General features: G+C 43.1%; 1 long non-coding RNA gene across 2 annotated transcripts in view; it reads right to left on the bottom strand.

Annotated features, from left to right (window-relative positions):
• LOC111551228 overlaps nt 1–17,716 on the bottom strand; it is a 162,694-nt gene extending 144,978 nt beyond the window's left edge. Inside the window, exons 1-3 of one of the 2 annotated variants that reach the window (XR_002734298.1) lie at nt 17,673–17,716; nt 17,401–17,483; nt 6,374–6,438 (exon numbers count right to left, since the gene is read on the bottom strand). This is a non-coding gene — a long non-coding RNA (uncharacterized LOC111551228). Of the gene's footprint in view, nt 1–6,373; nt 6,439–17,400; nt 17,608–17,672 lie in introns of those variants that run through there. The other variant, XR_002734299.2, reaches the window with a different exon arrangement.
• Between the last annotated feature and the right edge of the window lie 514 nt (nt 17,717–18,230).

Raw genomic sequence — 18,230 nt, 5'->3', positions numbered from 1 at the left:
TTTTTCCTTAGGGCTGGGCAGGAGCCTCCCATGACCCATTCTCACATTGCCGCAGATGGTCCTCCATGACTCCAGAACGTGCTGAGCCCATCTGATTGTCCCTTGTGGATGGCCTTTGTGTCAATAATCCATGACCCTTACAAAACCTACCTCCCACCCCTGGAAAGAGAAGACCGAATCCTTGACCCCAGAGGGTGATCTTAGTGAGCGAAGAGATCCAGCCACACTTGGTGAGTGGGGCTGGCAGACTGCGGGTGGGAGAACTTACCTCCTAACCCAGCAAACAATGGTGTTTCTGAGAAAGACATTTTGAAACAACAAAAAAAGTTTGTGATGCCTGCCTTTCTAAATACCTAAGGATTCTGTGAAGATGCTTGCTATGTTGATTGTGATCCAGGAGTAAAAGCCGTGTTTATTGCTGGCCTCCATTAACGGGCCTGTGCCAGGCCAGCACTGCATACTTCTAAAAACAGTTCATTTAATCTTCACAACAGCCCAGTGGGGGTAGATAGTATTTTATGGATGAGGAAAGAGACTCCAGTGCTTCTGATCTTAACCATTAGGCTACATTACCTCCCAACAAGACTGGATGATAGAGAGTAAGGGTGATACATTTCCTCAAATATTCGATTTCCTAAAATAGATCTATTTTATGATAGATTCTGTTTTAAATAAATATAAAATGCTACATTTTCAGTTGGCAGTGGCAAGAGAATGGCAAGGGAGATAGATTCTTCATTAGTATTCAAGTTCTCTCCTTTCCAGGAGAATTTGCTGAGGAATTCCCTTTACATACCATAAAATGGGTAGTTCTCTGTGGGACCACTTCAACACATTTGGTACCACAGAACGAACGGGGAAATAAACTGACTAGGTCTTAAGGCTGATTTTAGGAGATTTGAGGTATTTTCAAATTAGGTCCTTCAATTCCTTTTTTTTCTCTCTCTCTCTCCTCTGTATGTAAAGCAACATATTTCTACACCATTTAAGAGAAAAGAAAATGAGTCGGTGTGAGCTGCCAACAGCTGGCTGACAACCTTGAGCACTGGGTGGGTTGGAAACCGTCCAGACTTTGCATAAGGAGTTCATTTTGGGTTAGTTTAAAAAAAGGCAGGGGGAAGGAGTTGGCCCAGATCCTGTTCTACAAATTCAGGAACAAGGAGTTGAGATTCCCTTCAGAAACTGCTGGAGGGTGGCTCTGCAGGTCCGTTTGCCAAACACTGTTTGACATCTGCTTGTTTCCCTGCCTGATACAAGAAGAACCGTTAACTGTCCAGGTTTTTCCTCTGACAAGCCAATGATTCAATGCAGCAGTTGAACCATGTGAAGGTTAATTCCCTCTTTTCTCTATATCCCTTTTAGAAAGATCTATTATTTCTACAGACTTCAGATTTTTTTAAGCGTCTTTTTCTTCTTCCTGTTGAATCTTACCCTCTCTTTGGGTTTAGCTTATTAGGCTGAGGCTAAGTTCAGTTGCATAATAAAAAACTTCACATTCGTTAAAGAATTAAATCCCCTTAGTTCTCTAATGTGTCTCACCTTTTCAAAGTAGTAAAAATGTCATGTTTCAAACAGTAATAGCCATTTTTAGTTTCAAAGTAACAAGTGGTCAATGTAAAAAAGATTAGACAATGCAGAAAGGCATAAAGAAAAGGGTAAAAATCAACTGAAATCTAACCCCTGGAGAAAACTAATCACCATTAACATTTAAATATATATGCTTTCCATCTTATTTTCTTTTATTTTTCTTACAAAGGTAGTTATAATTTATTTGGTAATCTGATTATTTTTACATATACATTGGACATATTTCCATGGGAATACAACAGATCACTATCACTGTTTTTAAGAGGTGCATAGTACTTCAATGTATAAATGTTCGTTGGCTCACATTAATAGACATTTTTGCTAGTACAAATCATGCTGCAATGAACTTGTCATTTGCTAATACAAATCATGCTGCAATGAACTCCCCTGTACATATATCCTTGCCCACTTGTCCAATTACAGCAGGTATTCACTTAATGTCCCCTATAGGTTCTTGGAAATTGTGACTTTAACGGAAACAACTTTAAGCAAAACAACATATAAGGAAACCAATTTTACCAAAGGCTAATTGATACAAACAAGAGTTAAGTTCCTACAGCATATTTCTGGTCACTAAAATACCAAACTTCTAAATAAAGACCCCAAACACTTGTAATATTAAACATTAAAATAAATGTGAGCTATATGTACATTTTTAAAAGATTAATAAAAACAAGTCAGGTCATTTTTTACCCAATCATTCCAGTTTAAGGTCTTGGGTGACCAGAGCCTGTCCCAGCAGCTCAGGGCACAAGGTGGGAACTAACTCTAGACAGGACATCATCCTATCGCAGGGTCACTCACGCACTCACACACACCCACTCAGACTGGGCCATTGAGACAGGCCAGTTCGCCAACCATGCACAGCCTCGGGATGTGCAAGGCAATGGGAGAATACAGACAGAACCCACGCAGATATGGGGAGCACGTGCACACTCCACGCAGACAGTGGCCCCGGAAGGGAATCAATATTTTTTCTTGTCAATGTTGCAAGAAAATGATGTCGAATGACAGACATAACATTATTCTAGGACCTACTGTATTTCTTTATAAGTTCCTCTGAACAAACTTTGCTAGATCAAGTTATATATATATATTTTTAAGACCTCTGATACATAGTGCCAAATTGCCCTCCCATAGAAAAGCTGTACTTGTTTAGTCAATGTTACTGATTTTTTAAGAGTGTGTTTTTTTTCCTCCTACTCTTACAAATACAGGGTATAAGCCCTTTTTCCTAATTGAAAGAAAAAAATTGGTACCTCCATATTTCACTTTCCTTCGTTAATAACAAGGTTGAATTGTTTCTGTATGCTTACAGCTATTTATATTTTTTCTTTTTTGAACTGTCTGTTTTTTCTGGCGTCCATTTTTCTATTGGGACTTTTCATATTTTCCTTCCTGATTTGTAGGAACACATTACATACAAAGGTGAGATCTTCTGGGCTGTATTTCAGAAGCTTGATTGTCCCATGAGATGTTAATTGGTGAACTGAGGGAAAAAAGACTTCCATGGTCAGATTTAACACATCATTTCCTAAACTTCATTGACCATGAGGACTTTTTTCTTTTCCTCACAGAACATGCATTGGCATGGTTCAGGACACTGGTGTTCTGAGAACTAACTTTGAGAAATTGTTCTGTAAAGAATACTAATGCTTTATCTGTTACATATGTGGCGTGATTCCCCCTCCTCTGCCAATCATTTGTCCTTTCCTCTACATGTTTTCTCCAAATAGCTTTTAATTCGTGTATTCAAATCTCTCAATATTTTCTTTTGTGGTAACATAGAAGTAGGAACCCTGAAGTCATACTTGTTTACTTTGAATCCTGGCACTACCACTTGTTGGGACCTTTGGAAAATTACCCTCTCTGTGCCTCAATTTTACCATCTAGAAAATGAGAAAAACTAATGTTACCAAAGTAACATTGTTGTTACTTTGTGAGGTAAAAAGTGGTTGTGGGCCGGGCGCGGTGGCTCAAGCCTGTAATCCCAGCACTTTGGGAGGCCGAGACGGGCGGATCACGAGGTCCGGAGATCGAGACCATCGTGGCTAACACAGTGAAACCCCGTCTCTACTAAAAAAAATACAAAAAACTAGCCGGGTGAGGTGGCGGGCGCCTGTAGTCCCAGCTACTCGGGAGGCTGAGCCAGGAGAATGGCGTAAACCCGGGAGGCGGAGCTTGCAGTGAGCTGAGATCCGGCCACTGCACTCCAGCCTGGGCGACAGAGCCAGACTCCGTCTCAAAAAAAAAAAAAAAAGTGGTTGTGAGGATTAAATTACTTGACACAAGTAAAGCATAAAATATTAGATGTTGTTGATGATGATGGTGGTGGTTTACTTTTTGGATCATTTAGAAAGTCTCTCTCCTTCTCTGTTGTAAAAAAAAAAATTGCTCATATTTTATTGTCATATTTTTATGGAAGTTAATTTTGATATGAGCTATGGACTAAATAATTTTCTCTTTTCCCCAATGCTTAGACAGATTCTTCCATTGCAGTTAATTGATTAATGCTCTCCTCATCATATACTACACTTTCTTTTTCTGAGTCTTTCTCTTCTGCTCAGTCTATTCTGATACCAACGCCCCTTCTTTCCTATTCCTTTTCAGAACATTCACAGCTACTTTTGCCTAAATCAAGGGCACACGTTGGATTCCCTCTGGGAGTTGCCCCAAGAGACCCTTGGTAGGGGAGAGGGGCCTGCAGGGTGGGATCCAGGTGTCTCTGATACAGGTGAGAAATGTGGATCCTACAGACTGTGAATTTTAACTGACAGTGTGCCCTGTTCATCCCCACGTGCTGCTGAGGCCTGATGTCGAGGGACAGCCTGGGGACTCTCTCAGGAACATTTAAACTCCAGTGTTGTTCATCAAATCACAGAAAAGGTGAGATCCTCATACTCTACCTGGTCCCTCCCCTTTCTGCTGCACCAGTCAAAATGACCTCTAAATGACCAGAAAAGACTTGATTGGGGCAGAGGAGATTGTAACCTGACACATCCTAAGCTATGGAAAGAGAGCCAACTGGTCTCAGTTGATAGGAAGATTTGATACTGGGAGGCTCCATGAAGGTGACACTGGAGCACCATTGAGGATGTTTCACTCTGAGCTGAGAGTCCTTGGGTTGCCTGTCAGGCCCAGCACAGCCTTCTTTTCTGCACCACATCATCTCTTGTTCACTCGGTTCCAACCACACTGACCTCTTTGTTGTTCCTCAAATATGCTCCCACTTTAGGGCATTTGCACATGGGTTTTCCTCTAGAATGTTTCTTCCCTCCCCCTGACACCCACACAGCTTGTTCCCATGGAAGTTTAAGGCTTTTGTTCCAATGTCACCTTGTCAGTGACGCCATCCCTGACCACTCTATTGAAAGCTGTGCCTGGAGATCCTCAACCTTTCTTGCCCTATTTTTCTCCACAGTGCCAGTCACTGCCTGACCATCTCTTTCCTCTTTGTATTGGTGATTGTCTCTCTCCCTTAGAATGTGAGCTTCGAAGAGTCTACCTTCTGTTTGGTTTCCTGCTGTACTCTCAACACCTAGAACAGTGACTGGCATATATAGGACTCCACTATTGTTTGTAGATGGAAGAGAAAATGAGTGTATCATTCAGGCAAAGTTACTTGCATAATACTTCGTGATGTGTCCAGGCCCAGTAACAATAGCATGTTTTCTGAGAATGTAGGATGACTTAAAGGACTCTGGGTTTTTTTTTTGTTGTTGTTGTTGTTGTTTTTGTTTTTGTTTTTGTTTTTTTGAGACGGAGTCTCGCTCTGTCACCCAGGCTGGAGTGCAGTGGTGCGATCTCGGCTCACTGCAAGCTCCGCCTCCCGGGTTCACGCCATTCTTCTACCTCAGCCTCCCGAGTAGCTGGGACTACAGGCGCCCGCCACCAGACCAGGCTAATTCTTTATATTTTTAGTAGAGATGGGGTTTCACCACGTTAGCCAGGATGGTCTCGATCTCCTGACCTCGTGATCCACCCACCTGGGCCTCCCAAAGTGCTGGGATTACAGGCGTAAGCCACCGAGCCCGGCCTGGACTCTGGATTTTCAAGCTAGCCTCTACAAATAAGATATCTCTAAAGTGGGGAGAAAGGCTGCTGATATGGTTTGGCTGTGTTCCCATCCAAATCTCATCTTGAATTGTAGCTCCCATAATTCCCACGTGTCATGGGAGGGACCCAATGGGAGGTAACTGAATCATGGGGGTGGGGTTTTCCTGTGATGTTCTCATGATAGTGAATAAGTCTCATGAGATCTGATGGTTTTATAAAGGGCAGTTCCCTTGTACATGCTCTCTTGCCTGCTGCCATGTAAGATGTCCCTTTGCTCTTCCTTCCTCCATCTTCTGCCATGATTGTGAGGCCTCCCCAACCATGTGGAACTGTGAGTCCATTAAACCTCTCTCCTTTATAAATTACCCAATCTCAATTATGTCTTTATTAGCAGCATGAGAACAGACTAATAGAGCCGCATCTCTCAAAAGCGAGAACAGACATATGTCTGCGGTAACATCTTTTATTCGATGCCCTAGCTTCATTCCTGGGCTGCCACAGAGCCACTCAAAATGAAATTCAAATTCAAACAACAGTGAGATACCATCACACACCCACCAGTATGGCTACAATAAAAATGCAGAAAATACCAAGTGTGGGAGAGGATGGGGAGGAACTGAAACTCTCATACACTTTGAAAAACTATTTGGCAGTATCTTCCAAAGCTGCATGTGCACATATCATGACCCAGCATTTTCACTTCTGCATACCACCCAACAGAAACACCTACCTATGTCCAGCCGGAAGACAGGCAGGCACAACGTTCACAACAGCACTGTTTGTAATGGCCAAAATCTGGAGCAAAAAATGGAGAAAAATAGTAAAATGGATTTTTTTAATGTGGTATATCCACACATATACTATACAATATATGAAATGCATGATCTATGACCACATGCAATGATATAGATGAACTGAACAAACATAATGTTGCACCAAAGTCAGACACAAAATTGTATAAAGTATGAATACACTTCCATTAGTATAAGATCTATAAACAGGCAAAGCTATCCATGCTGCTAGAAATCCAGAGTGACTAGAAAGGAGGATTAAGGAAGCTTTGGGATGCTGGTAATATTCTGCTTCTTTACCTGGGTTCTGGTTACACAGGAATATTTAGTTTTTGACGACCCATCAAGTTGTACACGTATATGTGAAAATTTCTGTCTATAAAAATGTTTTGGAAACTAGGTCCATATATCAGAACCACCAACTGGAGTTGCAGGCCACACATTTGCTAAAGCTGCTTGTTACAAAAAGCTGAAACTATTCCAGCATGCACTGCTCCAGCACTTGGGGTGGAGGTGGAGGGAAGGAGGAGGTGGGGGGTGGGGAGGGAACTTTCTGACTCTGGCTGGGTCACACCTCTGAGATGCTGCAAGAGCAAAGAACGATAGGGGCCAGGTGTAGATGGGAGAAGATGACTGGTAGACAGCCTCCGGCTTTCTGAGGTATCTGAGGTCTTTGATGGCCTCAAGGCAAACACTGCTTCCTGTCAGGCTCAGAACAGTAAAGACTGTCCAGCCAGCCTTCCTGAGTGCCAACAACCACCGGACTATGCAGGTCTAATTTCTAACCAGATATGAAGGGAAGGAGAATGATCTCTGCTGATAAACCGAGTCTGGAAACTTTGTTACAGAATGCAGTAGAAAAAAAGACAGGAGAGAGGGAAAAACATATGAAGTGGTTCTTAAGTAATTTCTAAGAAGGAAGCTGCAGCAGGAACTCTGGCTACATACCAGAGATTGCCCTCTTATTTCTTTCACTTAATAACATTAAACAGGAAAAGAAGGAATGGAAATTCAGGAACTTTAAGGTCCCACTAGGACCAATGTAGAGGAGGATTCATCCTGCACCAGACCTATAGGCATGGACTATACCATGCCCATGGTGCCAATTAAGCTTTAAGGATCACACTTGCTAGCACTGGAGAAGTTAGGGGGTCAGGGAGAGGTGGTACCTAAAGAAGGAAAAAGACAACTATCTGTGTTAGACCATTCTTGCATTGTTATAAAGAAATACCTGAGACTGGTGATTTATTAAAAAAAAAAAAAAGAGGTTTAATTGGCTCACGGTTCTGCAGGCTTTACAGGAAGCATGGTTCTAGCATCTGCTCAGCTTCTAAGAGATTTCAGGAAACTTACAATCATGACGGATGTTGAAGGGGGAGCAGGCACATCACGTGGCAAAAGCAGGAGCAAGAGAGACAGAGCATGCGGGGAGGCGAAGTACCACATATTTCTAAACAATCAGATCTCGTGAGAAGTCACTCACTATGGTAAAGACAGCAACATGCCATGAAGAATCCACCCCCATGACCCAAACACGTCCCACCAGGCCCCACCTCCAGCACTAGGGATACAATTCAACATGAGATTTGGGCAGGGACAAGGATTCAAACTATATCATCATCCCGTAACATCCTATGGCTGTGGAAGGGAAGGGAATAGGCAAAATCGGTGGTTGAATTTTGTTGACAACCAAAACTTGGTAGACAACCCCTTTTTGGTATCCCAGTGGTAGAAGCCATTTGGAGAAGGTTGGAAAGTTGAATCGGCCCAGGATTTGTGTGGTCTCCAGACTTCCAGGAACAAGATCATGCTGGACAAAAACTTCAGACCCCAACCCACAGGATCTAGAAACGCCAGGATGGAAGAAGCCACAAGGAAAGGAGATACTTAGAGGTCAGTGGTGCTGGTTAGGGGGTCTTTAAGGACACTTGAGAGCCAGCATCTGTGCCCTCATGCTGGCTTCAGATTCTGTGGCCTAAGTGCTAAAACCTCCCGCCTACTCCTACAGATGTGAATCAGAGTCAGGGAAAAACTGGGGGTGGGTGGTGGGAGTCAGAGAAGAGAAGAGCACACCAAACCCAGGGTATTTGTGAGAGGGAGCTGGATCATAGGGCCTGCTCTGCAAGTCCAGATGCAATTGCAACATGCTTGGGCAGTTAGCATCGCTACCTGCGTGCAGAAGGCCGCACAAACAGGAATAGGAAATATTCAAGCACTGGCTCATTCATTTTAACTCCAGAGAGTGTCTAAAACAGATCCCCAAGAGCACGGAAAGTTTCAGATTTGTAGCCAAGCAGATAAAGATGTGGCTAAGGAGGGTATTCTAAGCCAGATGCCAAGTGTATGCCCTCTGTGAGTGCAATGTGCAATGCCCATGGGCCTACAGCATTCTAGAATAGATATGCAAAATACATGACCACTTAGGGAAAGTTGAGATGAGTCACTCTTTCGAAATGTAACCATTTAAAACATTCCACTTAGTATCTTTGAGCCCCATAGCACATGCACTGTGAAGAATAAAAATTCAGATAAAATTTAGACTTGCATGAACAATTGTTTTTTTTAAAAATAGACACCAAAGGAAACTCAAACCCAAATTCTAGATTCCGAATGCCCAACACTGCTTACCAGAGACAATGGTTTTCGGTGCAGGTTTTAAAGAGTGGTAAGTATTAGATTCAGATGCTAAGCGGCAAAAGAAGAAGACAGTTTTTGCTGCTCACTCAGTGGGTTTTCTCAGTTTTAGACAAAGGCCACAAGGGATCTTGGGGGCTCCAGACACTATCTAGTAATTGATAAAAATGATGATCATGATATGAAATACCTGGAGTGCTAATTTCTTTAGAAACCAAATTATGTAAGACCTTTGAGGCATGTGAATCTTCATCCTCAAAGTTCAGAACTGCCTGGAAGAATCAGAGTTGATATTGTTCATTTTAAAATACTATACGAGTTCTGCTAAATGGCTAGCATCATAATGGGGTAAGAGCAGATCCTGAATAGAACTTTCCTAGCACCCTTAGCCGTTTCCCATGAACCTTAGAGAATCAAAGACCTATAGGCTTAGTGGATACTAAGGGAGATTTGAAGATAACCATGCCATGAAGGCGAAGCCCTTCTCTGACCTGACCCAAGCATGTCAGGCCAGAGACAGTAAGAAAAGGCACCAGAAAAGGCATTCCATGGATAAAAGAGAAGCTAGGGCCCTCCACCCTTTTGAACTCTTTGAAAACTGGAAAGGGAAGGCCTGTAAGCAGATGCTCGGACCCTCATGATCTCTTTCAGCCAGGTTCTTGCACTATATCAGCTGATGAAGTCCTTTCCTTCAGTTTAAACACATGGACTCCTGTACCGAGGGCTCAGGAGCTGTGCTTTCTGACATAGCAGGAAGATATCGGGAAGGTAGCTAAATTCTACTGGCAGAAGCTTAAACTATGTGAGATCTAATATCAATATCCTGTTTACAGATCAGAGCCATTGGCACATAGTTAGGCGGTGAGACACCAATTCTAGGAGGTGTGTATACAAGGTGGAGGAGTGATCCACAGAAGCCTCCCCTCTGTGTTCTCCAGGGCCAAGCAAGACATGACAGGGAAGTAGAGGGTGGTTGTTTTGGTTATACAGATGCTGCATCTCTTGAAGGAGTCAGAGGCACGTGAGATTCCCAGGGTCCTAAGGGATCTGAGTTCCTTTATGCCAGAAAGCTCGAGCTTTCCAAGATAAGACCAACAGTAGCTCTCACTTATGTGACTCTGGTAAACCTAACTGCTCCAGCCAGGAGGGACAAGATGGAAGCTCAGCATAGGAGGTGGTCAAGGAAAGAAACCTAGGACCTCTGAGGTTGAACTAGTGTATTTTTTTTTTCAAATAAATCTGAATTTTGCATTGAGATGGGCACAGATTAGAACAGCTTAAGGGTGAATTATTAAAATGAGTGCTGAAATATTCTCTATACTGTGGTATGGTTTTGAAGACCTCATAAGGCTTGGGATGGAACATAGTATGTGAATGTTGCAATGCTTTACACCTTCTGGAAATCTGTAACTCGTGGGCAGAACTCTGGTGGAGGGTTCCACTTACAAGTCTCACCCTAACAGTGTTGGTGGTACTTACAATAATAAATTGAAAAAATTATATTAAGTTCTCTAAATTGAAATTGTGAAACATATGTCACCACCCATACCTGTGAGCATTATCCCTGTGCCTTTTCCTTGTCTCCCCTCTGGATCTCGGAGAGGCCTCCCTTGTTTTTCAAGTGAATCATGTAGCAGTTTATTCCTTGATCTCTAGTTCCACAGTTCCTCTCCCCACTTCCCTCAGTATCTTTATTTCCCTTCAAACTTCACTTTATGGGTCCCTTCATCTGATCAGTGAGTTTCTTGCCAAACATATTTTAAGACCTTCTGGAAGTACCTTGCCAATAACCCATTGCCACATCATTTTTTAAAATGTTGCCAACTCTTCATTATTCTCCATATTGTCTTTTCGATTTCAAGGATAACAATATCAATCAGTGTGGATGTAACCTGTGTTTCTCAAAGCCTCTCTGGACTAGGGTTTTAAAAGGATCACACTAAACCCTTAATTACTCCCCTTTTCTTGTTCTCCCTTCTCTGCTCTTGTCCTGGAAGAGAGATCATGACAAGGTATCACTCATAGTGAAGGAACCACTCCTTGGCTGACAAGAGGCTCTCCTAATCCACTACAAACAATTAGTCTCAATCCTGGCTTTCAAATAGAAGCACCTGGGGAGCTTTTAAAACGTTGCTGACATCTGGGTCCTATCCCACACCAATTAAATCGGGAACTCTTGGTTTGAAGCCCTAGGGTTGATATTTTTTTAAAACTCTGCAGTGTGATTCTAATGTGCACTCAGTTTCAAAGCACTGTTACGAGCCGTGGTTAGCCATGATCCTTTGTTGAGCATCTATTTGCAGCCAGATGTCAGCCCACACAATCAGGGCATAAAGGAGCAGCACAAGGATTCTCCAATCAAGTTATTCAATTCTCCCACTCACTGCTTCTTGCCTGCTTTGCCTCTCCCACTCTGAGCCAGGGTTCCTATCACTTAAAGCAACTCCAAAGAACACAGGGACGCTCTCTACCCCTTGCATGAACGCCTCTGCAAATCTCTTAGGAGTTAGCACTTCAATCACTATCATTCATTCAGAAAATGTAAGTCACCTTTTTTTGCTTTGAGTTAATCATTTCCCATTTTCCCAGGTGATTCAGAAATCCAGTGCTGACTGACAATGAGTGGGTAGACACGTGGGCCTGCAGACCTGCCTCGCTGTTCCATTAACAGCAGAACACACTTCGAGAGGCAACTGACGATGGAGCCATCAACAAAAGCAGTATTTTTCCAATCATAAAAAAAGAAGTCTGTTTCTGAAAACACAGTTTGATGTGTTTATATTTCATGCAGTGTTAAAATGCTCAATCGGTTCTAACCTTGTTTGCATTAATCCTCTTTTCTGAATTTGCACATTTGTTTTCAAAGCATTGGGTTGGAACATTTTGCTGCTACATGGAAATGATATCAGCAATCGTACTCAGAACATGAAATGAACCTGCACATAGAGCCCATGCAATTTTAATGTCTGCTAACCAACTGATAAGCACATAGGAAGGGCATACAAGAATTAGAATAGAGAGCCATTGAGCCAACAAAGGTTCACTTTTTAAGAATCATCACCTTCTGAGGTTACTGGTTAGTACCCTCAGCACCCATTGCAGCAGAAGCTAATTCATTCATTCACACATTCAAGTAATTTTTCCTTGGACATCTACTGTATGCCAGGTATGATGCTATGAGTTAGGGCTAGACTAAGGAATAAAACACAGTCTCAGCCCCCAAAGTCTACAGTCTTCAGCTGATCATATAAACAAATAATAAGCTTTGCAAAAGCTTCTCCTCATTGGTATGCTCTTCTCCTATCTCTTTGTCTGGCTAAATTCTATTCAACCTGCTAGATCTTGAGTAAAGTATTTCTTTATCTAAAACAAGGGTTCCCAACCCCCAGGCCATGGACCAGTAGCAGTCTGTGTCCTATTAGAAACCAGGCTGCACAGCTGGTCGCGGTGGCACACACCTGTTATCCCAGCACTTTGGGAGGCAGAGATGGGTGAATCACCTGAGGTCAGGAGTTCAAGACCAGCCTGGCAAACATGATGAAACCCCATCTCTGCCAAAAATACAAAAATTAGCTGAGCATGATGGCAGGCGCCTGTAATCCTAGCTACTTGAGAGGCTGAGGCAAGACAATCACTTGAACCCAAGAGGTGGTGGTTGCAGTGAACTGAGATTGTGCCACTGCACTCCACCCTGCGTGACAAGAGTGAAACTCCATCTCAAAAAAAAAAAAAAAAAAGAAACCAGGCTGCACAGCAGGAGGTGAGCAGCATGCCAGTGAGCATTACCACTGAGCTCCACCTCCTGTCAGATTAGCAGTGACATTAGATTCTCACAAGAACGTGAACCCTACTGTGAACTGTGCATGTGAGGGGTCTAGGTTGCATGTTCCTTATGAGAATCTAATGCCTGATGATCTGAGGTGGAACAGTTTCATCCTGAAACCATCCCTCCCCTTGATCATCAGTGGAAAAATTGTCTTCCACAAAACTGGCCCCTGGTGCCAAAAAAGTTGGGGACTACTAATCTAGAAAATGCTCCTTGACATCTCAAGTTAGAGTTAGGCGTCCTTTCTAGGTATTTCCATAGCATCAATAGATAGGAGTAAGATAGCTTACTCCTATCTGAGGACTTTGCACTTGTATTGTAATTATTTGTTGAATTATTTATATCCTCTCACTAGGCAATGAGCTACTTAAGGACAAGAGCTATGTCATGTCCATCTTTATATCCCCAGTGACTAGCACTGTGCCTAGCACCTATTAGGAACTCAATAGATAATTGTTGAATGAATAAGTGAATGAGTGATTGAGGTATTCATAGGGTATTATAAGAACACAGACAAGAGACACCTAAAGAGACTTCCTGGGAGAGGTAGCTGCTAGGGGAAGTTATAAATGGTTAAGTGTGAATTATCCAGGATTAGGCTGGTTGGACAGCAGAGAGACATTCCAAGCAGAAGGATAGCATGATAAAAAGAAACCCACAAAAAAACAAAAGAGGCATGCCAGAAAATGCCCAGCAACACGTGGAGAGGGCACATGCTAAGGCAGCCACAAGGTCATGAGGGGTGGAAGGTTCCAACCAAACCAGACTCAAACTCCATTCTTCCCTTTGTTCCCATCCAAATAAAAGAATGAAGACACAGATCAGAGAAGTCCTAGAAGCTGATCTCCAGGATTTACATACTTGTTGTCAACATATTACATAGTCCCCAAGTCACAAACTGTGCCAAAAACTCTCCTTTGATACAAGAACTATGTCTTACCCTGCCCTGTGAAGTTCAGTGCATGGAACCCTCCAGGGAAAAGGTGCCAAGTCATCTTAATATACTTCTTGCAGAAGGTTTCTGTCTTTTATTATAAATGGTGGTAAAACACCTTGTTCGCTTTGGTAGGCCCAGCTTTCCTCTGCACAGCTTCTTCCTAAAACCTAGCTCCTTTTGTTCAACCTGAGCAACCCTTAGGAGAGCATATTACCTTATTTCTCCTTACTCTGCTGTTTTTTTTTGTTGTTGTTGTTTTTTGAGATGGTGTCTCACTCTGTCGCCCAGGCTGGAGTGCAATGGCATGATTTTGGCTCACCGCAACCTCTGCCTCCTGGGTTCAAGCAATTCTCCTGCCTCAGCCTCCCAAGTAGCTGGGACTACAGGTGTGTGCCACCATGCCTGGCTAATTTGTGTATTTTTTAGTAGAGACAGGGTTTCACAATGTTGCCTGGTCTCGAACTCCTGACCTCCGGATCCACCCCACTCCACCTCCCAAAGTGCTGGGATCACAGGTGTGAGCCACGGCACCAGGCCCACTGTGTTTTTAAATATTAATTTCAGTGATTTCATCATTTACATTCAATGCAACCAATGTCCTATTTAAGGTGATTCCAGAACTTTAGTAAAACATCTCTGATTACCCACTTCAAGTAAGAAATTCTAAGAAGATCAGCTGATAGAGTTCAGTCATTGATTAATTTAACAACTATTTAACACATCTGTGTCAAGCACTATGCCAGAGTCTGGAAATTTAAAGATGAATGAGAAATGGTCTCTACCCTTAAACTGTCTGCAGTGTGGACGAAGCTCTAGGATGGGGAAATTGCTTATGTGGGGCAGTGCTGAGGCCACTGCTGACCTGCCTAAGCCAGCACTTCAGGTTTATGCAGGTCCCTGGATCAGCAGCACAAGCATCACCCGGGAACTTGTTAGAAATGCACATACTTGGGCTTTTCGTACAAACCTAATGAATCAGAATAAGAGAGTGAGGCCCAGCCACCTAGTTTTTAACAGGCCCTCCCAGGAATGCTGAGGCTCACTTTGGTTTGGGAATCTCTGGTCTAAGCTCTGTTCTGAATCTCACCAGGCCTATATGGAGGGTGATTAGCCATTTCCAGCCTTCTTCTCTATGATTCCCCCCTTCACCTTTCAGGATATTAATGGGAAACATCAATCCAGAGTGACCACCCAAAATGAAGTAAAAATACTATTTTCTCACATAATGGCAACACATGACACCACTCCCAAATCACAGAGATGGTTTTATGAAGATCAGTATGGTATGGACTAAACCGACCAGAGTCACATCAGCATCAACACGAGGGAATCAGAAAGGATAATATCATCATTGTCGCATGCATTAATCTGTTCTCACACTGCTATGAAGACACATCCGAGACCGAGTAACTTATGAAGAAAAAAGGTTTAATTGACCCACAGTTCCACATGGCTGGGAGGCCTCTGGAAACTTACAATTGTGGCAGAATGCAAACGAGAAGCAAGGTACGTCTTTCACAGCAGCAGGAGAAAGAGCCACAGGGGAAACTGCCATTTATAAACCATCAGTTCTCGCGAGCCCTCCCTCACTATCACGAGAACAGCATGGGGGAACCGTCCCCATGATCCTCCCAATAGCCCCCAATCACCTCCCACCAGGACCCTCCCTCCACCACGTGGGGATTATAATTCAAGATGAGATTTGGGTGGGGACACAGAGTCAACCCATATCGTCTTCATTCTCCCCCCGGCACTTGAAGGGAAAAAAGAATCACATGAGCTTGACTATTCAAAAAAGAAGCAGGAGCTCCAGTTATTTCAGTTCATGGGAATGGAAAAGGGATAAACCGAAACAATAAACTTGAACGCTTAGGAACATAAAGGCAAGGAGGAACGAGATCACAATCTTGGCCTCTGAGTTCTACAACCCTATGGTTGTTTTAAACAAATTAAAGCAGATTGCTTTCTTTCTGGAGTTCTAGTGAAATGGATCTTGCCACCAGCAGACCCTTCCAAGCTCCTGGCTGCAGTTTATTGGCTCATTGCCACGTGTCATTAGTGACCTATTTTCGCTGCTGTGAAATCGGCCGTGTCTGAAGTCCCCTGAATCAGCAGTTTCTCCCTCCACTCACGGGCTCCAGGCTGGCAAAGCTGACACCAGTGTCACAGAAAATGCAACCCGCTGCCCTCTCCCCAAAATGTGGGGAGAGCACGGTTTTGCTATGAAGATGTCGGCTTTGACCTGAGGCTGACTTGAGAGCCCAGCTGTCATGTCTCTTCCAAATAAGCTGCTGAACGTGGAATTATCTTGGCTGAATAATTAATCAGGACTAAAAATAACCCCAAACTGCCTGGGCTTTGCTTAAATCCTACACAGGTGAGAGTAGTTTTTTTGTTTTTTGTTTTTTTGTTTTTTTAACGTAATTGCAAAACCCATATTTTGAAAGGCTCTGCACCAAAATATGAAAATAATTACCCAACAAGCCAATTTGGGAGGTAATTCACAGTTAATCTGGCCCTCTTTAAAAAATGCCACCTTTTAATTGCACATTGACTTCAGATTGTCAGTTCTTCGTGGTTATGAAAAGCAACCGAGAGTTGTACTCAGAATTTTCTAAGAATACCTTCAAACACAAATCCATGGGGAAAAAATATATCCGTTGGTATAAAGAGCTACGAAAGAGAGCCTGTTACTAGGCAGATTAGACAGTGAGTCAAGTTCCACAAGAGGGCGCTCTCCCCATGCTTCCTTCTGGAAGCTGAGGGCGCTGCGTTTCGCCCCGGCCTTGGCTGCCCTTTCCCTTGCCCTTGTGCAAACGATGTGCTCCCAAGAGCGAATGGTCAGTGTCCTGTGGAATGCTACTCCTGTGACCACTTTCTGATTGAGATCATCAGGCAAATGTTATCTCTGTAACATCAGAGGAGCAACTTCAAATGAGGAGAAATCAAGCAAAACATTAAAAATACAGAGGAAAAAAACAAATAAATACATCTAAACTGCCTGCTCTCCATGGTGATCTAGCTTTGTGTGTTCATTTTCTTGATACTGCTGTGATAAAAATAGGATGTGATGAAATGAAAGTACATCCATCACAGCAATCTTGTGTACAGACTGAATCTCAGACCCAGATGTGGCTCCAACTAACCAGTGACCATGAGCAGGGCCCAGGTGTATTCTAGGAGGCTGCTCACCCTCACTGCCATTTCTTTCCTTCCCATAGGCACAGCCTCACCTTACGTTGAAGACAGATTCTATGAATCTGCCTGTCATCCTAGATGACACTAGGCAACTCCACTGGGACCATTCCTTCCTGCTCTATGCTCCCGTGACCTTCATTCATACTCCCTCTTCCTCTGCTGGAAACCTACTTCTTTTACCTCCTCAAAGGTAAAAGGACCAGCTGGTGAACAAAAGAATAAATTTGCTCTATCTAAAGAGAAACATTAGAACAATGGAGGAAAAATTGATGCAAGACAGATGACTTGGGCTCATCATAAAACACTGAGCAGTCAGCAGAATATTAAGAGCAGACTTCTATTCCCTACCACAGACATACCCATCTGCATACCTGAATGCTGAGACCAAGCCTCACCAGACGCCAGCGGCATAAATGAGAGGAATCACTTACCCTCTGAGGCTCAGGCTTCTCAACTGGCAAAAAAAGATAATAAAAATATCAGCTCAGTTGGGCATAGTGGCTCATGTCTATAATCCCAGCACTTTGGGAGGCCAAGGCGGGTGGATCACCTGAGGTCAGGATTTGGAGACCAGCCTGGCCAACATGGTGAAACCCCATTTCTGCTAAAAATACAAAAATTAGCTGGGTGTGGTGGTGCATACCTGTAGTCCTAGCTACTTAAGAGGCTGAGGCAGGAGAATCGCTTGAGCCCAGGAGGCAGAGGTTGCAGTGAGCTGAGATCACTCCACTGCACTCCAGCCTGGGTAACAGAGCAAGACTTCCTCTCAAAAAAACAAAAAGCCTAATGAATTGTCAGTCTCAAGTCAGTGGGTAGACAGTGGGTGACCTGGTAATGTAATCATCCTATGAAGGAGAGGGTCCATAGAATACAACGAATGTGTGATCTTGTTACTTCATTTTCTGTGATGTGGGTTGAATAAGTGTCACAAAGAATAAGAGAAGAGCTGTGGTTGTTGGTACAGAAATAAACACTGTTCATCTTGAAACTCTCACCTCGTCCCCGGAAGTATCCAATAGAATTTATTGATGCGTATTTCCTACCCAGTGTAGTCAGTTAATGTGCAATAAAAATGCTGAAGTCCCCAGCTTAAATTATTAAAATTTTAGCAGGTATACCAGGCCCTGAGCTTGGAAATGCATGCAAATCTCTTCATTTGAATAGTTGACTTAATATCATTAGTTCCACCCTATATCCTCTG

This window comes from Piliocolobus tephrosceles, chromosome 10 (assembly GCF_002776525.5).
Source record: "Piliocolobus tephrosceles isolate RC106 chromosome 10, ASM277652v3, whole genome shotgun sequence".
NCBI classification, from domain to species: Eukaryota; Metazoa; Chordata; class Mammalia; order Primates; family Cercopithecidae; genus Piliocolobus; species Piliocolobus tephrosceles.
The sequence above is the reverse complement of the archived record's forward strand: the minus strand, read 5'-3'. Positions and strand labels throughout refer to the sequence as shown.